Source organism: Xenopus laevis, chromosome 7L (genome assembly GCF_017654675.1).
Source record: "Xenopus laevis strain J_2021 chromosome 7L, Xenopus_laevis_v10.1, whole genome shotgun sequence".
In the NCBI taxonomy this organism is placed as follows: domain Eukaryota; kingdom Metazoa; phylum Chordata; class Amphibia; order Anura; family Pipidae; genus Xenopus; species Xenopus laevis.
The window spans coordinates 134,115,606-134,140,843 of NC_054383.1; the positions used below are offsets into that span (position 1 = coordinate 134,115,606).

General features: G+C 44.3%; 1 protein-coding gene across 2 annotated transcripts in view; it reads left to right on the plus strand.

Moving 5' to 3' along the window:
- Window positions 1-3,591: 3,591 nt before the first annotated feature.
- LOC108705714 (serine protease hepsin-like) overlaps window positions 3,592-25,238 on the plus strand; it is a 57,196-nt gene continuing 35,549 nt past the window's right edge. Inside the window, exons 1-3 of one of the 2 annotated variants that reach the window (XM_041569811.1) lie at window positions 3,592-3,720; window positions 14,955-15,104; window positions 15,802-15,900. The gene's annotated coding sequence lies outside the window, so the exon portion shown is untranslated. The remainder of the gene's footprint in view (window positions 3,721-14,954; window positions 15,105-15,801; window positions 15,901-25,238) is intronic. The other variant, XM_041569812.1, reaches the window with a different exon arrangement.

Here is a 25,238-nt window from a genome sequence, read left to right on the forward strand (position 1 = left end):
AGGTGTGTTAATCACAACATGGTGTCTCAAGGGAAAAGATATCAAAGGGAAATACTATAGAGAGAGAGATACACACATCAATTTGATAAGTGTCACTTATCCTATATAATAAAGTTGAAGTGTCTCTGCGTCCAGTCCCTGTGTCCGTGGGATTGCGCTACTGCGCATGTGCCCCACGGACCGTCTCCCATTGGCTACACTGTATCACTAGAATATGTTGTGGTGTAGAAGCAAAATCAATGAATGGAATAAACAAGCAGTGGTGTGAGGAGGGACAGAGATTCCCTACAGCTTTCCTTACATTAGGAATGAGCCTGTATGACGATATAATGAGCGACTGGCGGGTCTCTGGTTACAACATTAGACATTGCTTAGAACCTGTACCTTAGACCCGGCTATAGCTCCTCGTCATTACTGTCCCGCTCCCCCTCACTACACACGGACTGATAAAGGTACAAGTAGTACAGAGAGGGAACAAACTGTTCGCTTTTACCTACTGCCGTCACTTCTCTGCTCGCTCTCACGTGTGGTCCTGGCAGACTTCCGTGGTGTCGCACTGTAATAACGTCACCACTCGGCCGGCAGCGCGTGGCAGTAAACCGGAAGTTCCAGGGAAGGGAGCTCTGGGAGAATGTGCGATTCTTCAGAAGAGATAGGCTTGGCGGGGGAGAATGACTTTATATGCCGTGTTTGTGCCTCAAAAAGGCTGTAAATTACCAATTGGCCCTGTTACCAATATCTATTCGCTGCCTTTATTGATTAATATAATCGCGTCTTTCCGCAGAACTGGTATTGGGAATAGCAAATGGTGTGTGTGTGTGTTTATCAGGATATTAGACGTCACTGAGGGGTTGTTCTGTGACCATATAAAGGCACAAGGCTGCAGGCTGAGTTATACAGGGAACTATGAGTAACACTCATGTATTATAAGGGATAATGTACCCCCTACTGTAAATGATAAGGATATTAGAAGTCACTGAGGGGTTGTTCTGTGACCATATAAAGGCACAAGGCTGCAGGCTGAGCTATACAGGGAACTCTGAGTATCACTCATGTATTATAAGGGATAATGTACCCCCTACTGTAAATGATAAGGATATTAGAAGTCTGTGACCATATAAAGGCACAAGGCTTCAGGCTGAGTTAAACAGGGAACTCTGACTATTACTCATCCTATATAATAAAGTTGAAGTGTCTCTGCGTCCAGTCCCTGTGTCCGTCTCCTAGTGACGTAGATAGACGCGCAACGGACTACATATGTTCTAGCGCCGTTAATTTAACGGGCTTAATGTCTAGTTAGGATATAATAGTAATGTAGGCCACAACCTAAGCAACGATGTTCCTGACATATTTCAGATTCCCTGATTTTATGTACATTAGTTAGTATTCAATGTAATTTTGTAACACCAGTGCCACCTGCTGGTCATTTTGTCTGACTGGGGAAAAATTATTTACTGTGAGAAAACAAAGGAGCTCTGCTTAATACGGACTACAGAAACGTCCGATTACTCTTGTAACTTTAGTATATAAATTCTATGCACCAGAACAGGGTTGCCACTTTATGTATTGGCATCTATTTTGTTGACAAATACAAGAGTCCTCTGCACTCAACCCATTATCAATATATTTAAGACAGAGACATTTTGTCCATATATTGCAATATATTAAAGCTGAACAACTACGTCACAGTCATCCAATATCTGGCCAGTCCTACACTTAATTTTAGAATAAGAATTCTATTGCTTCGTTATACATTTTACACAGGGGTTAAGTTTTACCTGCAACTTACTTGCTGCTTTCAAAGTAAAACTCCCAAACTTGGCTGCCCTTTTATTAGACACCAGTGGGATCACCTGACTATAGCTGGGAAGGGTGGGAGCTACAACATGGAGCTGGTCACTGCTCCTGTATAACCAGGGCCGGATTTACATAGTGGGCGCCCCTAGGCCCACTGCCGTTCGTCGCCCCTGTCCCCCCCCCTTTATTCGTGCAAATTTTCATCATCAATGGGGAAATTTAAAAAAATATTGGATCTCCAGCCCATCCCCAGTGTTTTTGAACCAAAGTGGGTGTGGTTGGGCATCATGCCGCCCCCCTAAAATCCTGCCGCCCTATGCCCGGGCCTAGGTGGCCTTTCCACAAATCCGGGCCTGTGTATAACTATAACAAACAAGGGAAAGTTGTGCTCACCACTAATTTTTAAAACCATTAGGCGAGGGTGCAATGAGGCTGTGACCACAAAATACATGACTACGTTTTCTGTTTGCTCCTTGAACTGTGACCTTCTGCCCAAAAATAACGATCGTGCCCCTTTGCTCATCCTGGGACCCCACGACCCGGGTAGGGGTAGCAGGGCCTTGACGGTGCATAGGAGTGCGCCGGCCCCGCCCCCTTTTTTCTATTACAGGCGGTGATTGGCTGGAGGGACCCTGGGCTCGCGATTCCTGTGGGAGAAGAGAGGATACTTAAATTCAGCGCCGGCAGGACGCAGCATCCCGCCCTCCCTCCCGTAGATGGGTGGTTTATGTCGCAGTTAGTGGAGGGTACCTTTACAAGGACCCCTAGGGGAAGTTAAAAGGGGGTATTTCAAAGTGAGTGGAAGTAGCAAGGTAGGCCTGGGTCCTCATGGGAATGTAGGTAGCCCGGTTTAGGGCTTGGGAGAATGGAACAGGAACCTACCTTTACAATTGGGGTACAGCCACCCATTCCCCTTCCCTCGGGTGGGGGAATAATGTTATAATGTCATAATGTTATAAAGGTTAAAGGTTTGTTATACAAACGGTTAGTAAAAGGTTAAAATGTTACACATGTTATTTATTATTATTACTGTGTTAAAATAAACAACTGCGGCCATCTCTTTCCAAACCAGTGGTGTGTGTATGTATTATTTGGGGATGGAAGGTATGTGCTTGGGGCGAAAGGGAAAGGTGCAGAATCGACGCTGCAACCGTCAAGAACCTGTAGCTTTGCTCCTCTCTTAATAAGACCTGGCGGCATCCAATTAGCTGAGGGCTCCTCCCGAGATGAAAGGCGGCTGTTAAAGGCGCGACCAGGGAGCCTAGCGTTGGTTCTGGATGCCGATTGTGACAAAACTCTGCTGTAAAATCATTGCCAGTTACACCCACTTCCTGCCTCCATTTTAAATATGGGCTAAAAACATTTTTCGGCTCCATGTGTTCGTTTGTTTTTGCTGTGGGTAACAGAAGTTTGCACACAAAGAGGTGAAATATGTGCAATTTGGAATATTTGGTGCAGTGTTATGGTACATTTCAACAGTGAAATTGTACTAAACTAAAAGTGGACTGACTCACGTGGGGGTCAACATTATGGCACTAGTGGTGGAATGCATGGAAACAGGATAGTCTGATAGTTAGACTGTGTGCATTAAAATAAATGGTCTGATTGACTGCGTTTCTGAAACAGTCTGATCTTTTCCCCCTCGTTTCCTTATTTCCCAGTTGCTGGGCGGAAGCTCATGTATCTGGTTTGGTTTATTTGCATAAGTGTTTCATTGGCCCAGAGGCTGACAACAACAAATTGTTACACTTCAGTATAGTATTGGGCAGAGGGTGGAGTTTCTTTTTATTTTGTTTTCCACTTCAGTAGGGAGTGGCTGGTGCTGAGAGAATGGGCTCAGTAAAGGAAAGGTCCCAGGGTTGCTGAGGCCCTTGGTGAAGTCAGGGAACAGGGACCCCGTGAATGAGGTGTAGTCAGGACAAGGTAAAGTCTATTAGAGCATGATTGGATTTAGGTTTAGTGTATTTCCCTGAATCTAAATGTGGGGATCCAGGACAATGTCCAGAGATGCTGAGGGTGCAACTATCTGGTACGCTGTCTCAACAAGGTGCTGGCGCTGAGTTGCTGTGCCTGATAACATGTCTAATACTGCTCCAAAGCATGTGAGTAACCCCATGGAGGTTAAATAAATATTCCTTTGTTTTGTGGCAAGAACCTCTGGCACATTCTGTCTTAATCTTTGTATTAGCAGTGAGAGAGGTGCAGTTGCACAACACCCCTCACCTTCCTCTTCCACATAGCAAATGCCTGTTCTGGGTAAGAGAGTCCAGTGTAGTCCCATGTTCTGCTGGTATTATAATGGGAATAGACTGAGATGAAAAAGAGATTGCCCCTTTCCCACTCTGCACCCCACCCACCACACTGTATTGATAGATTAAAGGGACAGTTAAATTAATAATTAAACTTATATCGTTCTTCATAATGCCACATTGTTTAGCATTGCTGCTTTGCACAACTGGGGCCCTGGTTTTGATCCTCACCAGTGCATAGGGTTGCCACCTGGCCGGTATTTTACCGCCCTGGCCGGTAAAAATTATGGTTGATCCCAATGTTATTAATAGGGAATAAAGATAAATATATAGGAAGGTCAGTGATCCCAATGTTATTAATAAGGAATAAAGATAAATATATAGGAAGGCCAGTGATCCCAATGTTATTAATAGGGAATAAAGATAAATATATAGGAAGGCCAGTGATCCCAATGTTATTAATAGGGAATAAAGATTAATATATAGGAAGGTCAGTGATCCCAATGTTATTAATAGGAAATAAAGATAAATATATAGGAAGGTCAGTGATCCCAATGTTATTAATAGGGAATAAAGATAAATATGTAGGAAGGTCAGTGATCCCAATGTTATTAATAGGGAATAAAGATAAATATATAGGAAGGTCAGTGATCCCAATGTTATTAATAGGGAATAAAGATAAATATATAGGAAGGTCAGTGATCCCAATGTTATTAATAGGGAATAAAGATAAATATATAGGAAGGTCAGTGATCCCAATGTTATTAATAGGGAATAAAGATAAATATATAGGAAGGTCAGTGATATGATCCCAATGTTATTAATAGGTGTAGCATACCTCCCAACTCTCCCTTTTTCAGAGGGACAGTCCCTCTTTTGACAGCTCAACCCGCAGTCCCTCATTTGTACTGGAAAGTCCCTCTTTTCTCTGCACTGAACAGCCAGAAAAAGAAACAAAGTTTCTCACTTAATTGGCTTTTAGCAGAGAGCCCAGAACAGCTAACAGGTGCAAATAAGATACTTTGTAACAATTTTGAGACACAAAAAGACAGTTTAGATAAGGAGAAATATTTTCAAACTTTCATAACCTGCCAAATTTTGTAAAATAAACATGGTAATTAGGGTGTGTGGCCACAGAAAGGGGTATGGCCAAAAAATGCTGCGCTACGGGCGGAAAAAAATTTTTTGTCCCTCTTTTTACTTCCAAAATGTTGGGAGGTATGGTGTAGGGCCCTATAGGGATACAGGCCCTATAGAGTTAATCTTTTCACCATTTCCTTGGGTTATTGGGTAGAATCCCTGTTACAAAATAACCTTTACAGTGATAGGCTGAGAGATTTGATGACACTGCTCCGACTCCTATATAGTGAGTGCAGGGAGTGGCCTCTTCCTCTTTTGCCTCTGGATGTGATTCCAGCTGGATGTGCTCAGGGGACTGAGTGCAATAGGCCCAGAAGAAGTCATGTGTCCAAGTTGGGGACCAGGTAACCCCGTGAATGAGGAACAGATATACTAGGGCAGACTTGTCATAGTCTCTCTAGGAGAGAAAGGCAGAGAGGTGAGAGAGAAAGAGCAGCTGAAGCTCCAACAAGGATTTGCAGTAAGGGAGGAGCTTCCCAGAGGCTCTGTGTGTTGCCTCCAGTCAGGGACCTCAGTGAAGAGGGACTGTAGGGTACAAGCTGCTTCCTGACAACTTCCAGGAGGGAAAGGTTGTGCTGCATTTGCCTGTGTACTCTCTGTGTGAGCCTGTCTTGTTCTGTGTGAACTCTCAATATGCTGTTTTCCTCAAGCTCCTGCGTGAGTATTAAACCTATGCTCATTTGCCCTTTTTGGCATTATAAACCGTTCCTGATTGTTAAGAACCTCCTGTCGCCCAAGTTGTTTTTGTGTGCACAGTAGCCTGGGGGGGATGTAGTTGCACTACACCATAGAGGGAACACTTCCACTTAGCGAAGGCCCTGCCCTGGGTGTAAGTCGCGTGTAACCCATGCTCTAGTGTTCTAGCTGGTGAATTAACCTCGAGTGGCCCAAATAGGTGTTACATAGGGAAAAAAGATAAATATATAGGAAGGCTGGTATTTTATTCCAGAAAAGGTGGCAACCCTACCAGTGCACTGTGGGGTTTGTACTGTGGGGAAACGAATGTGTATGTGGGTTTCCTTCAAGTACCCCAATGTTCCGTATCACACATGAGCATTAGGCTGAGGGTACACGCCAGGCCCCATAACAATTTATTTTACAGGGGAAAGCACAGTCGGAAGTTATGCCACTTCCTACATTGGGGATAAAGCAAAGTGCAGAGAAAGTGCTTAAGTGAGTGAAAATGGTATAGGCCACAATATGGCATAAGCCTAATATGTAATACCACTCAAGATTCAAGAACCCTAACAAGTATATGTTGCACCCCCTGTCTATATGCGATGACATTGGGGGGTTGGGGGTGGGGAGATACACAGGATCTGTGGGGCAGTGAGCGGCTGGTATAGGAGGGACATGAGGGCCTGGATTAGGGGTATGCAGGCTAGAAGTAAGTGCCCAGCTCCTCACCAGCATTGCACCCTAAGCGCGTTCCTCTTCTGCCCACCCCTAGTTCCGACCCTGAAGGGACTGTACTTGGGAAAAAGAGCTTGGAGGGACAGGGATCCTAAAAACCATTTAATATGAGCCAGCTGGAGTCTCTACTAAACTAAGAATCTATTAGATTAGGGGCAGGGTCGGACTGGGAGGCCCGGGGCCCACCGGGACTGCTGTCCAGGGGCCCCCCGCCGCCCCCCGCCCCCTACTAAAACCTGTCGGCCCAGCCGTTCGGCGCGCATGCGCAACAGCGCCGTTCGACGCGCATGCGCAACAACAAAGCCGCTCGGCGCGCATGCGCAGCAACGCCGTTCGGCGCGCATCGCCGGAAATAAAAAAAAATTTTGCGATTGGAAATATCAGGAGAAGGGTTCTGGCCCGGCGGGGGCCCACAAGGGTTGGGGCCCACCGGGTTTTTTCCCGGTATCCCGCCGGGCCAGTCCGACACTGATTAGGGGCCTAACACTTCTAAATCTATTATTACAAATACAAATTCCAAAATACAGAACACAAAAACGAATTTTCTCTAGTCGGCCCTCCTGTCAGTGCAGACGTATGGGTTATGTCTTGATCATCTCTGGAGGCAGGACAGAAGATTGATGACTCATGGCCCCTCCTCCCTCATATATGTGCTGGCTCCACCTCACTTCCTCAGTTCTTTGTCCTGCCTCGGAGGTGAAGGACAGATTATTTTTATTTCTTATTTATTTTTTATTTATTTCTTATTTATTTATTCTTTTTATCATTATCAATTCTTGAAATGCAGCATTGAGGGTACGCAGAGCTACCCGTATTCCTGGAGAGCATCCTAGGCTGCAGGTTAGCTAATGGGCACGCTGAGCTGTCCAGGCTATACCCAGGATAATAGGCTCAGGAGTACACTGAGCTGTCCAAGCTATACCTAGGTTATAATGCTAATGGACACGCTGAGCTGTCCAGGCTATACCTAGGTGAATACATTACTGCTGAACACGCAGAGCTGTTCATTGAGCAGAGATATGGGACAAATAGGACTGTTCATCACAGCTAGTGGGGCACGCAGAGCTGCTCATTTATCAGCGCTATGGGGCACGCAGTGTTGCTCATTTGTCAGCGCTATGGGGAACACAGAAAGGCCGCAAGCAATGAGTATGTCCAGGCGGCAGTGTCATAGGCTGCAGGTAATTCTCCATTACCAGTGCGCGCCGAGTATAACTCGTAGGGCGCGGCGGGCGCTGACGTCATCAATAAGCGCGGTCGACACGCCTAGGAGAGAAAGTTCGCGCCAAGACTTAGACACGCAGTAATACAGGCGCATTGTAGGGGCGCATTGACATCATTGGCGCGACACAGGCAGTATGCGCAGCTTCACATTCAGCTACTGGAACAAACTGCGCATACCAGTTACAGCCGGCAAAACCCCACACACTCCAACACAGCAAGGGGAAGTACAGGTACATCAATTTGTACAAGGAGATTATAATAATAATGGAGAGGGCAGATTCGCTCACTGAATTGAGAGCTGAGATACAATCAGTAAAGAAAGGAAAGAAAGTCGAAAGACTACCTAAATGCAGAACATGCAAGCATTCCCTCAGAAAGACTGAAAAGACTTATTGTTCTGATTGTAAGCCCACTAAAGCTGTAGACTTACTGGAACCTCCAGTTTTATCTCCCAGACCAAACCAGCAGTCAGAAGAGGAACTTTTGATTCCAAATACATCCCCTACTGGGCTCATTACCAAAGACTCTGTACCTCCAGCGATGGGTACCCCAATTACATTAGCTACCCCATCTACATCACAGGCACTGCCAGCCACTACACAGGGCGGGGTGCCCATGCCATGGGTTCAGACCCCAGGGCCCCAACCACAACCCCCAGCACCACAACAGTTTGGGGAATTTCTCCAATGGATTATGCACTCAGTGCAACCACCACAGCCACCCACAGCTGGTGACCGCAAAAAACTCAAAACTCCAGTCAAATTTTCGGATTCTTCTGATTCAGAGGAGGGGTTAATTTCAGAGTCAGATGACGAAAAACACCCGGAATTCATAAATCGGATCATTCAGAAGCCAAATCAGATACTGATTCTGAGGAAGAAAAACAATCCCTACTAGATCCAGACATGTCTAGGAAGTTACTACGTCAGATGCTTCAAACATTAGAGATTAAAGATGAGTCCATTCCTCTATCAAAAGCAGATAAGCTTCTAGGGGGTCATAAGAAGAGTAAACTAGCCTTCCCAGTATTTAAATCGGCTACACAAGCAATTGAAGCCGAGTGGAACCAGCCTGAAAGACGCATTGCGCTCACTCAGAGATTTTTTAAAACGTTTCCAGTTCCTGAGGAACATGAAAAAAAGTGGGATAAACCTCCTAAGGTTGATTCAGCAGTGGCTCGCCTTTCCAAACACACAGCCTTACCAGCGGAAGAGGCCGCTTTCAAAGATCCACTAGACCGCCGCATGGAGTCCACACTCAAGAGAGCGTATGTACAGGCAGCAGCCACGTTACGGCCAGCAGTTGCATCAGCAGGACTAGCCCGCACGGCTAGGCATTGGGCCCTCGAACTAGCTCGCCAGCCACCTACCTCACAACAACAACTACAGTCAGAGGTGGATAGATTGGCAATGGCATTCGGATTCCTGGCAGAAGCCTCCATTGAAATGGTTAAACTAGCAGCAAAGGCAACTACCAATGCTATAGTTGCAAGACGTGCCCTATGGCTTCGTCACTGGACTGGTGACACGGCCTCAAAACTTCGACTATTGTCTCTTAGATATACTGGCGAGTCCTTATTCGGACCCGATCTAAAACAGATCATAGCTGAGGTGACAGGGGGCAAGAGTACCTTTTTACCGATGGGAAAAAGACAGAGATTTGATAATCCGAACAGATTCTCAGGCAAAAGAGGTTAGAACCAGCAATCCAGACCCTTTTGTCCCTTTCGCTCCAACTACCGGACATCCCAGAGTGATCAGGGTAGCAAACGCGGCAGGCCCATCTGGCACCAACAAAACCGAAACACCAAGAAACCAACCACATCCAAGCCTGGCTCGGCCTGACTCCAGGCAGCCAGCACAAGCTGTGGGGGGCAGGCTACAAAGATATTTGGGCGAATGGGAGACTCATGTAACAGACGCTTGGGTGCTCACTATAATTCAGCAAGGTTACAGGATACCTTTTTCCTCCCGCCTGCCTTCCCACAGATTCATTCCTACCACAACAGCCCCACACAAGGAACGCCATCTGCAAGCAGCAGTCCACCAATTACTCAGCATGGAGGTTATAGTAGAGGTCCCACCACACCACAAGTTCAAGGGCTTCTACTCGAACCTCTTTCTGGTCAGAAAGAGAGAAGGAACCTTCAGACCCGTTCTCAATCTAAAACCATTGAATCACATGGTACCCAACAGAAAGTTCAAGATGGAATCAGTGAAATCCGTCATAGCCGCTATGGAACCAAACACTTACATGACCTCCATAGACTTGCAGGACGCCTACCTGCACATACCCATACACCCAGTGTCCCAACGGTACCTTTGTTTTGCGATTCACGACAGGCATTACCAGTTTGTGGCATTGCCCTTTGGACTTTGTACTGCGCCACGCATTTTTACCAAGTTTCTAACCCCAGTGGTAGCATATCTCAGGTCTCTAGGGATACGGGTGATACCTTACTTGGACAATCTGCTCATTATGGCCCCCTCAGAGAGCCAGGCAGCCTCGGACACGGCTACATGCATAAGAGTACTGAACCAGCATGGTTGGATTATCAACACTCGCAAGAGCAGTCTCACACCCAGTCAGACAATTCTGTTCCTGGGACTTCTCTTCAATTCAATCACCGAAAAGTTGTATTTACCTCAGGAGAAGATCACCAAGTTGATATCCACAACGCAATCATTTCTAACGATGCAGACGATCTCAGCAGGGGACTACCTACATCTCCTCGGCCTTATGGTTTCATCCTTGGAGGCCATTCCTTTTGCCAGGTTTCACATGAGACCTCTGCAACACAACTTCCTATGCTACTGGAACAAGAACCACAGAGATCTTCAGCAAACGATCTCGCTGGACATCACGACGAGAGACAGTCTGACCTGGTGGACCCTTCCACAGAACCTCTCAAAGGGCCGGACTTGGTCCTTACCCCAGTGGGAGATCATAACTACCGATGCAAGTCTCAGGGGTTGGGGAGCTGTGTACAAGTCCCACACACTTCAGGGGACTTGGACACCTCAAGAGAGTTGTCTACCCATCAATGTGCTCGAACTGCGGGCCATCGTCCTGGCGCTGGAAGGATGGACCTCGCTTCTTCATTCACTACCAGTCAGAATTCAATCCGACAACGCCACAGCGGTGGCGTATATCAACAAACAGGGCGGCACTCGCAGCAGATTAGCCATGATGGAAGTAGCACGCATTCTCACTTGGGCAGAGAGCATAGTTCCAACGATTTCGGCGGTCTTCATTCCAGGGGTCCAGAATTGGGAAGCGGACTACCTGAGCAGAACAACTATAGATCAGGGGGAATGGTCTCTCAACAACGAGATTTTCCACTCTCTCACTCAAAGATGGGGCATTCCAGAGGTAGACATGTTAGCCTCAAGCCACAATCACAAAGTCCCCACATACTGTGCCAGAACATGGGACCCAGGGGCGGCCTTTGTAGACGCCCTAGTAACAACTTGGTGCTTCAGCCTCATATATGCTTTTCCCCCACTACCTCTGCTTCTTACGGAAGCTCAAACACAGCAAGGCGACAGTGATCCTGATTGCACCAGATTGGCCCAACAGGGTGTGGTACTCAGATCTTGTACAATTGTCCGTAGCAAGACCATGGCGACTGCCTCTACTCCCAGACTTACTGACACAAGGGCCTATAAATCATCCCAACATCGCAATGCTCCATTTAACGGCTTGGCTGTTGAGACCCGTTGGTGGACACAGCATGGGTTCTCACAGGAGGCAATTAACATACTTCTCAGGGCACGCAGACCATCTACCACCAGGCTCTACCACCGGGTGTGGAACATTTTCATAACTTGGTGCAACCGACGCCACGTTCCATGGGATCAAGTTTCCACACAAACGATTATTGAATTTCTCACAGAAGGTTTCCGAAAAGGGCTCGCCCTTCGGACGCTTAAGACACAGGTCTCAGCATTATCAGCGCTTATGCACATTCGCTGGGCAGAGGACAGTACTATTGTCCAGTTCTTCAGGGGAGTTATCAGAGTTCGGCCCCCCATTAGGGACCCAACACCGTCTTGGGATCTACCACTTGTGTTATCTGCCTTACAAGATCCACCATTTGAACCGATGTCTACATGTGATCTAAAGTGGCTCTCCCTCAAGGTGGCTTTTCTGATAGCAATTACCTCGGCAAAGAGGGTGTCTGAAATAGCAGCGTTTTCTTGTAAGGAGCCTTGGTTGGTACTCCATGAGGACAAGGTTGTACTTCGGACTATACCTGAATTTTTGCCCAAGGTGGTATCTCAATTTCATTTGAATAAAGACATCATACTTCCGTCTTTTTGCCCACGACCAGCGAACCATAAAGAGAGTCGTCTCCACCGTCTAGATGTTGTGAGAGCCATTCGTATCTACTTGCAACGCTCACAACCATTTCGAAGTGCTAACAGCCTACTTGTCTCCTACTCCGGGAGAACTAAAGGACAGTCGTCTCTAAAAGAACTATTGCGAGGTGGCTTGTGGAAACCATCAATACATCTTATGATTACAAGCAGAAGACCAGACCCTTTTCTGTCAAAGCCCACTCTACCAGGGCTCAGAGCACCTCATGGGCTCTGCAGAACTTGGCAACACCAGAGCAGATATGCACAGCTGCCACATGGGCATCCCCACACACTTTTGTTCAGTTTTACAAGTTAAATGTTTTCGCTTCTCAGACGGCCGCGTTTGGCCGGAAAGTTCTGCAAGCTGTAGCTCCCAACTGATATTGATGAACTGGAACTCAAGCTTTGTATTTACTTGAGATTAATACATTTTGAGTTTATTTTATGAAGCACTGTGCCCTTGTGACCATTAAGTGGGGACATAGGACAATATAACGCTAAAAGGGGGTTTTGTACTCACCGGAACACCCTTTTCTAGTAGGCCCGAGCTGTCAGTGCAGTAAGTCCCACCCAGGCTGATTTTAGTATGGGCACAGGGACCTCTTTGTCGCTATCCTTTCATTTTCTATCTGTTGTCTCTTGGCTTCTTTCTAACCTCTCTGTCTCCACTGTCTGAGCTTTAACAACGAACTGAGGAAGTGAGGTGGAGCCAGCACATATATGAGGGAGGAGGGGCCATGAGTCATCAATCTTCTGTCCTGCCTCCAGAGATGATCAAGACATAACCCATACGTCTGCACTGACAGTTCGGGCCTACTAGAAAAGGGTTTTCCGGTGAGTACAAAACCCCCTTTTAGCGTTATATTGTCCTATGTCCCCACTTAATGGTCACAAGGGCACAGTGCTTCATAAAATAAACTCAAAATGTATTAATCTCAAGTAAATACAAAGCTTGAGTTCCAGTTCATCAATATCAGTTGGGAGTGTAAAAATGAAGTGCTCCCAGATGTACTGCTTAGCATTCCCATATCCCAGTCAGAATATCAATGTCTCCTGAGCTAGTTACACACTCTTCGTGCTCAGTAGTTTTAAAGGGGGTTGTATGGCTTTAAATTAACTTTTAGTAGGATGTAGAGAGTGGTATTCTGAGACAGTTTGCAATTGGTTTTCATTTTATATTATTTGTGTTTTTTTAGTTGTTTAGCTTTTTATTCAGCAGCTCTCCAGTTTGCAATTTCAGCCATCTGGTTGCTAGGGTCCAAATCACCCTAGCAACCATGCACTGATTTGAGTAATAGACTGGAATATGCATAGAACAGGGCTTGAATAGAAAGATGAGTATTAAAAAGTAGCAATAACAATACATTTTAATATTTTTAGCCTTACAGAGCATTTGGTTTTTTTTTAGATGGGGTCAGTGACCCCATTTGAAAGCTGGAAAGAGTCAGAAGATAATTTAATAATTTAAAAAACTATAAAAAAAAATAAATAAATAATGAAGGCCAATTGAAAAGTTGCTTATAACTGGCCATTCTATAACATACTAAAATGTAACTGAAAGGTGACAGCCCCTCACTCAGATACCCATAGTAACAGCCCCATGACCTGCTGTAAGTCATTAAAGGAGACGTGCCTCCTGTTGTTGGAGCAGTGATGGTGTCAATGAAAGCTCAACAAGTGTCCCTTACCATGACCAGAAATAAATCTGCCTGAGTTATTGTCATTTCACTTCTGTAACGAGATAACTGGGTTCCAAATCACTGACATGCCAATAGGTACCAAGATAAAATAATTCATAAATAAGAATGGCAGGGGTCTTCTATACATATGCCCAATATGCATAGAGTTACAAAATAGTGTTATCCATAGAGGTCCCAAAATAAAGCTTTCAGATCCCTGTTTTGTTATGGGCCTCCCTGTAAGCCTGGCTATGAGGATTTCTGTTGTAAGCCACTAGCCAATAGGTGGTGCTGTTTATTTATAAAGCTATGATGCATATTCCATCAAAAGAGCTGTACTGAGGTGCTGGTCAGCGCAACATGTAGAATTTCCAGAAAGATGACAGATATTGGCCATTTTGCACTGTTTAGTCATTTGGCTTGTTACATATGTACTTTGGGAAGCCAGACCAGACCACTATCATACCAGGAGTTGCCCTATAGTCTCCTGCCCTTCCATTTTGCCTAAATTCCCTGCCAATGTGGCTCTCTTCCTATGTCTTCTTAGCACTATAGAACCCTTTACAGGTATGGGACCTGTTATCCAGAATGCAGGGCTTTCCAAATAAGGGGTCTTTCCATAATTTAGATCTCCATATCTTAAAAATCATGTAAAAATTAAATAAACCCATTAGGCTAGGGTTGCCTCCAATAAGGATTAATTATATCTTATTTGGGATCAAGTACAAGCTTCCGTTTTATTAAAATGTAAATCAGTTTTTAAAAAATGGAAATTTTTCATTAAACAGCGCCTATGGGAGATAGCCGTCCTGTAATTCAGAGCTTTCTGGAAAGTGGGTTTTCCCACAACTGTACAAGTAGGACATCAGAGGTCCCAGGTATAAATATTGCATGGCATGTTCATAATGAATTGCCCTTTATGGTTACCAGGAAATCTCTGATACAAATACAAAGATAGCCATGATGGAGGAGAAACAAAGACTAACAAAGTGGCTCTGATGGAGGGAAGGAAGTGGGTGTGCAGGTATAGGGGCAGCAGATCTGCTTTTACTCCTTATGTGATATGTGTTATATGTGTTCCTTTTCTGCAGGGATGAGACATCACAACCAATATGATCTGAAAGAGACAGAGGAATAAGCCTAACTGCAGCTCTATCCCTGAATATGCTTAATTCTGCCCAGACCACAACCTATTTTGCCCAGAACGTGCTTCCTGTCCTGTCCCAAGTGCAACACTACAGGTGACTCCTGAAAAATTCAGGAGGGCTGACTTTTTCCACTTAATACACTATAATACTATAAAATGTGCAAGTGCATGTTCTAAAAAATTATAAAACAAATAAAATATTAAACAGAAAAGGAAAACCAGTGGCTGAAGAATATGGCAGCTCACATCCATAGGTATAAATACAAATATACACAGAAGGAATGTTCTGGGCACACAATAAACTACTGTATATCCTCACACTGTAGGAAGGGAAACAATATGAGAGCTCACAACCATTGGAATAAATACAGAAGGAATGCTCTGGGCACACAAATTATATCCTCACACTGTAGGAAGGGAAACAACATGGCAGCTCCTGCACATATAAAAATACAATTACATAATAAAGAAGGTTATATGCATATCCTAAGCTGTACCCACATACTGTATTGTGTAAGGGAAACCTACTCCCCCCCATATATATATGTTCTGTAATGATCTATATATCACACTGTCATTATAAAGGAAGATGAGGGCTACTAATAAATAGGTTTATATCTTGTTTAATGTGCGTCACATGAGCTGTGCGGCCCTGTATGTGTGTCACTGTCTATGAGCATATGTGACCGGCCTGTTCCTGGCAGAGACCCTGGCCGTGTGCCTGTCTGGTTAATCAGTGGCCAAGAGTCCAACTCAAGGGGTCAGCACTGATTTCTCTTTATTTCTTGCAGCCTTGTGTCCATCTGGAGCTCTCGTTTCCCTCATTCCTGATCTGCCTCCTCTTCTGCGCTACCCCTTCCTTGTTGGATACATGAACGAAAACCAAAAAGGTAAGGGAACCCTCAGCTAAACTTCTAGGGATCTTGGAAAATGACAGAATCCAGGTGGTGGAATCAACAACTCAGAAAACAGAAAAATCCCAGATGTGTCTCACACACACACACACAATCTGATGGTTGTTTGCGACAAAAATTACTTAAATTGTTGTTTAAAAATAGCAAAGTATCACAGATTAATCTCTTTTTCTGCGAAAGTGGTGTTTGTAGTAAGGCAAGATGATGTCAGAGGAAGGGAATATGACTATGGGACAGTGAAGTAAGATAATATCATGGTATCAGAAAGAACTGTGTAATATTAAACTGTGTGTATAATAAAGTCAGGTGACATCAGGAGAAGGGGCTGTCGCTGCTTGATAATCTGCATAATAATTCAAGATGGTGTCAAAGTAACTGTGGTACAAGTGTGTATAGTGAGGCAAGAGAATGCAATGGAAAAGGGCTGTAGTGTAACAGTTGATATTACCATAACACATAAATAGGGTTAGATTTAAGGATGCCATTCTTGGAATTTTTGTTGACTTTTCCCAATAAACCCTTCTTAAAGGGGTACTGTAATGGGAAAAACATTTTTTTTAAATGAATCAGTTAATAGTGCTGCTCCAGCAGAATTCTGCACTGAAATCCATTTCTCAAAAGAGCAAACAGATTTTTTTAAATTCAATTTTGAAATCTGACATGGGGCTAGACATATTGTCAATTTCCCAGCTGCCCCAAGTCATGTGACTTGTGCTCTGATAAACTTCAATCACTCTTTACTGCTGTAATGCAAGTTGGAGTGATATCACCCCACTCCCTTCCCCCCCCAGTAGCCAAACAAAAGAACAATGGGAAGGTAACCAGATAACAGCTCCCTAACACAAGATAATAGCTGCCTGGTAGATCTAAGAACAGCACTCAATAGTAAAAACCCATGTCCCACTGAGACACATTTAGTTATATTAAGAAGGAAAAACAGCAGCCTGCCAGAAAGCATTTCTCTCCTAAAGTGCAGGCACAAGTCACATGACCAGGGGCAGCTGGGAAATTGACAATATGTCTAGCCCCATGTCAGATTTCAAAATTGAATATAAAAAAATTGGTTTGCTCTTTTGAGAAATGGATTTCAGCGCAGAATTCTGCTGGAGCAGCGCTATTAACTGATTCATTTTGAAAAAAATGTTTTTCCCCATGACAGTATCCCTTTAAATATTCTATGTACTTACCACCAATGATCCAGATATAGGTGGGGCAATCCTGAATGACAGTCCCAAGGGGGTGGGATTGATGGAAAGTGGGTGTGGTTTGCGGTGAATCATTGCATTTGGGTGTAACCAGCACAGATGGGAAACAGGCCTACAAATGTTGGTAGACATGGCTACATGAAGGATATGGGGCATTATCAAGCCTAAGAGCTAGTGTTGTTGGCCTGAATCTTGTGACACTCTCGGGTTTACCTGCAGGTTGGCAGGTTTTGGGTGTCCCTGCTGGTGAACAATAATAACCCACCCCCCTGTTGTAAGTGTAAGCCCCTGTATACCATCCACCATCATCAGTTAGGGAGGGCCAGTTGAGCTGCGGGATGTGATCATTTTCTAACACAAGGTTAGTGTTAATTCTAGAATTAAAATGGGATCTGTAATCAGGGCCGCAACTAGGGGTAGGCAGGGTAGGCGACCGCCTAGGGCGCAATCATGTGGGGGGCGCACTTTTAAGGGTATTTTTTTTAAACATTGGTTTGCGTGGCCTTTAATAGTTTTCAATTTTATAAACTGCTTGTTTCCATCCCCACCTCTCCCTTGGCAGCTTCTAGCAGAGGTAAACAGATGATTAGGGGCAATATGATGGATTTTTGTCTGCTGCTGCTAGCACAGGTACATATTTGGGGGCAATATGATGGATTTTTGGCTGCTGCTGGCACAGGTACAAAGGGGGGCACTATGATAGGTGCTGGCACAGGTACATGGGGCAACATGATGGCTGCTGGCACAGGTACAGTGTACAATATGAATGGTAAGGTGGGAAATGGTAATGCAGGACCACCGGGTGGGGGGCACTAATTCAAGCTGTTGCCTAGGGTGCCAAAATACCTTGGCCCGGCCCTGTTTGTAATTGTAATTTTTCTTCCCACATGGTTACATGTATGCCCTAATCTGATCATAACTGAAGGAGAATGATAAAGCCCATTGACCCAAACCTTTGAAGCTGTTGCTTGTCAGCCTTGGGGTTCTGAGTGAGCCAAGGATTCTGTAATTACCCCATGTTTATGTGCGTTTCTTTTAAGAGATCTGGTTTATGCTGTCTGGGTGATTGGCTCTTTATGAAACTTGTGTAAGCTCTTGGGTCATTGCCATAGGACTGATAGACTGCAATTTATTACATTCTTTGCTTTACTTTGCATTACTTCATACATGGCAAATTGAGCTGGGTCAAGGGCTAAACTTGGCAAAATGCCATTGTAACTAGATGAACGTGGTGAGGATCAGAGTGTAGTGGGCATGAAACATCCCAAGGATGGGTTTCCTTATCCTTTAAAAGTGCTCACAAAAATATAAAATTACAGGAATGTTGTGGTAATTGCAAATTTCTCTATGATATAACCACAGGCCTCAGATATGATGGGAAAACTTTAGTATGTTGGTGAGACTTTAATATGTGGGTGAGTCAAAGCACAAAACAAGCAGCAGGTTGGCTTCTTGAACACTCCCAATTAGGGCCAGTGGTATAGCTTGGGTAGTTCATGAGTTTCATTGCCTTGTATTTTAATGTAATGTACAGCAAACTGTAGCACGATTAAGCCATGGACATATATGGATATTTAGGGTCCTCTTCTCTATTAAACTCAAGGCAGATAAGAAACTTTGGACAAGGAGGAAGAAAGAGCTTGAGACTGAAGAAAAAAATGTGAAAAAGAAACTGAGCATTGGACAATGGGGAACAATGGACACTGTAGACAGAGAGAAAGGGTACAGATGTGAAGGAAAGATGGGGAAGAACAGAAGAGAAATTGAAAGGAGCTGTGACAAGGGTTGAGGAGAAGAGCCAAGGCTTGAGCAAGATAGACAACATTACGAAGGAGGACAGTGCATAAGAGAAAGGTTGAATGATAGAGGAGAATAGATGGGTGAAAGAAGAAAGCAAAATAGTATACAAAGGGGAAGAGAGAAAGCAGAAGATTAATAGGAATGATAGAGAGCAGAAAAGAAGAGAAGACACAATGAAAAAGTGAAAACGTTATCAGGGAGTGAAAGGTCAGGAGAGAAAAGAGCAGGATGGAAAGGAGAGAAGTGAAAGAATGACAGGGAGAGAACATTAGAAAGACAGAGATGGGTAAAGGGAAAAAGAGAAGAATAAGGAAGAGGACAAGGCAAGAAGAGAGGAAAAATCCAAGAAGGAAAGAGAAGGAAAACAGAAGTTGAAAGTTAAAAAAGGCAGAATGAAGCAAGTGGTGAGGAGAAAAACAATGAGAGTTTTATGAACTGCTCTTCCTCTGGGTTCTGTTTTCTTTGATGACCTTGCGAGGAGAAGAAGGACCATATGAAGGAGACAGAAACATATAATAAGGGAAAGTAATAGTGAAAGCAGAAGAGAAAGACAGGAGAAAAAGATAAGAAGCTTATCAAGGGCAGAGAAGACAGAAGGGTAAATTAGAATGATGCGAAGAAGTGATCAGAGTATCTCATGGAATGGTAGGAGAAGGTACACCACAGATAGACACATATAGGGGCAAATTCACTAAGCGCCGAAGCACCTAACGCTAGCGTCAATTCGCTAGCGTTGGGCATTTTCGTTACTTCGCAAATTCACTAACGCCAGCGTAAATTTGCTAGTGTTACTTCGCACCCTTACGCCTTGCGAATTTGCGCAACGGATGTAACTACGCAAATTCACTAACACGCGCAGTGTACTGAACGCTACCTTTTACGCTAGACTTCCTTCGCCACCTCAGACCAGCGCAATAGAGTAGATAGGGATTGCTTCAAAAAAAGTTCACATTTTTTCTAAGTCCCAAAAAACGCTGGCGGTTTTTCTATATTATGGGTGATAGGCTGAAAAAGATCGAAATTTTTTTTGGGGCTCCCCTCCTTCCCCCCTACATTTCCTGACTCATGGCAACTTAACTATACAGTGGGCATATGTGTAGGGCAAAATAAAAATTTTATTTGATGTTTTGAAGGTTTCCCAGGCATTTGTAGTGATTGTACGTATTCCTCCATTGAAATTTGAATTTGGCGCCGTATGCAAATTAACCATCGCTAGCGTAACTTCGCTTAGCTTAGCGAATCAACGCTAGCGCAACTTCGCAACCTTACGCTACCCCTGAGCGCAACTTCGGATTTTAGTGAAATTGCAGAGCGCTGGCGAAACTACGCCTGGCGAAGTGTGAGGGGAGTCACATAGCTGTAATTCACCATTCTAAACTGAAGTCGACTGAATCCATATGTGTATATATATATAAACAAGGGAAAGTTGTGCTCAACACTAGTTTTTAAAATCATTAGGCGGGGGTGCACTGAGGGTGTGACCACAAAATACATATAGTCAACTACAAGAGTCCTCTGCACTCAACCCATTATCAATATATTTAAGACAGAGACATTTTGTGCTACTGCTACTGAAAAATGCCTTACCCTTTAAACAAAACAGGGATTGTTTGTCCATATATTGCAATATATTTAAGCTGGCCAACTATAAAATGTATAATTAAATCATAGAATTCTTAATGAATCAGATGAAAATTAAGCGTAGGACTGGCCAGATATGGGATGACTGTGACGTAGTTGGCCAGCTTAAATATATTGCAATATATGGACAAACAATCCCTGTTTTGTTTAAAGGGTAAGGCATTTTTCAGTAGCAGTAGCACAAAATGTCTCTGTCTTAAATATATTGATAATGGGTTGAGTGCAGAGGAATCTTGTATTTGTCTATATGTATATATATATATATATACATTATACAGTATATATACAATATGTAATGCATCATATAAAACTGATATGATATAATTCATTTAGATTTACATTACACGACAGCATGGAAACCAGTGTATTCTGCATCAGAATTCCTCTTATAGACCTGCTAAACCTCTGGGCTGGTACAGTAAAGTCAATATATAAACTGCAGCATCTAGGGCAGGGGTGTCCAAACTTTTGGCTCGCCGGGCCACATTGGAAAAGGAAAAATTGTCTGGGGCCACACATGAAATACACAAACACGTTTGATTTGTAAAAGTAAAGGAAATACACAGAAAATAACTACAATGCCATATAGATGGAGCTATACACTGGAATATGGGACACCTGGATATTAAATAAACATATTATTATTACTAACTGGAATATGGGCAGAGTCCCACCTCCTCCTATTTCCACGGGAACCAAGCATTTCAAGCTGGGCCACATTCATATGCATCCTGGGCCGCATGTGGCCCTCGGGCCACAGTTTGGACACCCCTGATCTAGGGCTTTAGTTCTATAAACATTTAATGATGTTTGATGAATCAAGTAAAATGGCATAGGTCTCAGTTTGTGTGGATAGCACCCAGTAGGGAGCCCAGTTTGTTGGGACCGAGCCTGTTGATCAGTGTGGTCTAGGTTAAAGGGATTCGGTCATGATTTTTATGATGTCGTTTTTATTTCTAAATGACACCGTTTACACTGCAAATATTTCACTCTACAATATAAAATGTCATTTCTGAACCAGCAAGTGTATTTTTTAGTTGTTGTAATTGTAGGGGCCCCTATGGGTTAATCTGCCCTGCAGCTTTAAGGCCCCCACCTTTTTCTTAGAGTGATCTGCCAGAGAGAATGACACGCCCCTGCTACACTGCTATATAGTGAGTGTAGGGAGCGGCCACTTCCTCTTTGGCCTGTGGATGGTGATCCAGCTGGGTGAGCTCAGGGGAGCCTGGGCACAGCTAGGCCCAGAAAGGCCCATGTGCTTTGGAAGAAGAAGTCGGGGACCAGGTAACCCCGTGAATGAGGAATAGTTACACTAGGGCAGACTTGTCATAGTCTCTCTAGGAGAGAAAGGCAGAGAGGTGAGAGAGAAAGAGCAGCTGAAGCTCCAACAAGGATTTGCAGTAAGGGAGGAGCTTCCCAGAGGCTCTGGGGCAAATTCACTAAGATTCGTAGTTGAGCCAGGCGTAGTTTCGCCAGCGCTCCGCAAATTCACTAAAATCCGAAGTTGCGCTCAGGGGTAGTGTAAGTTTGCGAAGTTGCGCTAGCGTTGATTCGCTAAGTGAAGCGAAGTTGCGCTAGCGAAGGCTAATTTGCATACGGCGCCAAATTCAAATTTCAATGGAGGAATACGTATCAGCACTACAAATGCCTAGAAAACCTTCAAATCAGCAAATAAAATTTTTATTTTGCCCTACACATGTGCCCACTGTCTAGGTAAGTTGCCATGAGTCAGGAAATGTAGGGGGGAAGGAGGGGAGCCCCAAAAAAATTTTCGAACTTTTTCAGCCTATCACCCATAATGTAGAAAACACGCCAGCGTTTTTTGGGACTTAGAAAAAATGTTGACTTTTTTTGACACAATCCCTATCTACTCTATTGCGCTTCGCCAGGTCTGAGGTGGCGAAGGAAGTCTAGCGTAAAAAGGTAGCGTTCAATACACTGCGCAAGTTAGTGAATTTGCGTTGTTACCTCGCTAGCGAAAATTCGCCAGGCGTAAGGGTGCGAAGTAACACTAGCGAAACTACGCCAGCGTTCGTTAGTGAATTTGCGCAGTAACGAAAATGCCAAACGCTAGCGAATTAACGCTAGCGTTCAGCGCTTCGGCGCTTAGTGAATTTGCCCCTCTGTGTGTTGCCTCCAGTCAGGGACCTCAGTGAGGAGGGACTGTAGGGTACAAGCTGCTTCCTGACAACTTCCAGGAGGGAATGTGTGAATACTGCAAATGCCTAATGGAGACCTTTCCTCTGTGAGAAATGCCTAATGCCTGCAGCTCTGTGTGAGAAATGTTACTATTGCCTCAGCTCCTGCGTGACTACTAAACCTGTGGTCACTTGCCTCGTGTATAGTTAAATAAACCGTTTCTGTTTTACTGCAAGAACCTCCTGGCGCCCATCTTTTGTTGTATGCACAGTAGCCTGGGGGATGTAGTTGCACTACACCATAGAGGGAACACTTCCACATGGCGAAGGCCCTGACCCTGTTGTGTAAGTCGCAGTGTAACCCATGCTTCTACTGCTAGCTGGACAGTTTAACTATTTGTGTGCTATGCAGCCCAAATAGGTGTTACATAATATTGTTGTGTAGGTGCATCTCAGGTCATTTTGCCTGGTCATGTGATTTCAGAAAGAGCCAGCACTTTAGGATGGAACTGCTTTCTGGCAGGCTGCTGTTTCTCCTACTCAATGTAACTGAATGTGTCTCAGTGGGCCCTGGATTTTACTATTGAGTGTTGTTCTTAGATCTACCAGGCAGCTGTTATCTTGTGTCAGGGAGCTGTTATCTGGTTACCTTCCCATTGTTCTGTTGTTAGGCAGCTTGGGGGGGGGGGGCATGATATCACTCCAACTTGCAGTACAGCAGTAAAGAGTGACTGAAGTTTAGAGCACAAGTAACATGACTGGGGGCAGCTTGGAAACTGACAATATGTCTAGCCCCATGTCAAATTTCAAGATTAAATATAAAAAAAATCTGTTTGCTCTTTTGAGAAACGTATTTCAGTGCAGAATTCTGCTGGAGCAGCACTATTAACTGATGCCTTTAGAACACAACATGTTTTGTCATGACAGTATCCCTTTAAATGCCCATTTGTTGTCTTGGCTATGCCGTTCTGATTGCAGGGGTCATGGTAGAAGACTGTGGACAGGCTTTAACCTACAATATACAAAAAACACCCTAAGATCCACACTGGATAGTCTTGCCTACATTATAGCACAGAGACTGTTGTCTACATCTATTTGGGCTAAAGGAGGGTCCAGACCAAATACAGGACTGCAAAGTGCAACTTGAACCCCAAAGCACTTCCCTAAATGGTTACATACCCTCTCTGTCTGTCAGAGCATTCTGGGAGTTGTAGTCCAGCAACAGCTGAATTTTTTCTTTAGATCAGGACACGAGGCAGATAACCTTCTCATGGGCTCTGCAGACATCTCTGTATGACATCACTATATAACAGAGAGAGAAAAAAGGGGTTAATGTTCTACATGTATCAGTTTCCCACATTGCACCCGTCCCTCCTCGTTGCTGTTCTGGGGTCTGTGGGAGGTGGTGTGTTTTGGCACAAGTGTGTGAGTGGATGACCGCTGATGAAGGGATAAAGTCCTCTGTCCAGAGCAGACATTTCAATCATAGCTAATGATTACCCTCAGCTTCCACTGGATCACTAACAGTCTGGGCCTTGTGCAAAAACTAATGCTGAGTTTAGGGAATGTCTGACAATAACACTATTTCTGACCCAGAAGGAGATTTGGGGGGTCACAGACCAAGGACAGAGCAGCAGTGGCCTAATAATGTGAAAAACCTTTGATGAAATCAATAAAATTCCCCTCTTGTTGTATTATAACTCTCAGCAAGTATCTGCTCGAAAGAAATGCAGTAAGGGACTCAGCCAAATTTAGGGTTCACTAAAGTATTGTGTGGAGTTGATGGGGGCTAAGCCAAATTTAGGGTTCACTAAAGTATTGTGTGGAGTTGATGGGGGCTCAGCCAAATTTAGGGTTCACTAAAGTATTGTGTGGAGTTGATGGGGGCTCAGCCAAATTTAGGGTTCACTAAAGTATTGTGTGGATTTGATGGGGGCTCAGCCAAATTTAGGGTTCACTAAAGTATTGTGTGGATTTGACGGGGGCTCAGCCAAATTTAGGGTTCACTAAAGTATTGTGTAGATTTGATGGGGGCTCAGCCAAATTTAGGGTTCACTAAAGTATTGTGTGGATTTGATGGGGGCTCAGCCAAATTTAGGGTTCACTAAAGTATTGTGTGGATTTGACGGGGGCTCAGCCAAATTTAGGGTTCACTAAAGTATTGTGTGGATTTCATGGGGGCTCAGCCAAATTTAGGGTTCACTAAAGTATTGTGTGGATTTCATGGGGGCTCAGCCAAATTTAGGGTTCACTAAAGTATTGTGGGATTTGATGGGGGCTCAGCCAAATTTAGGGTTCACTAAAGTATTGTGTGGATTTGATGGGGGCGGGGTGCAGATATACTCCGTTATTGGTGGGCCTTGCGAGCTGCCAAGTTACAAGTGACCAGTTTACGATTTAAAGCTTCTGATACTACAGGTACGGGATCCGATATCCGTAAACCCATATTCCATAAAGCTCCAAATTACAGAATAGAACTCTAATAGACTCCATTTTATCCAAACAATCAATTTTTAAAAATGATTTCCTT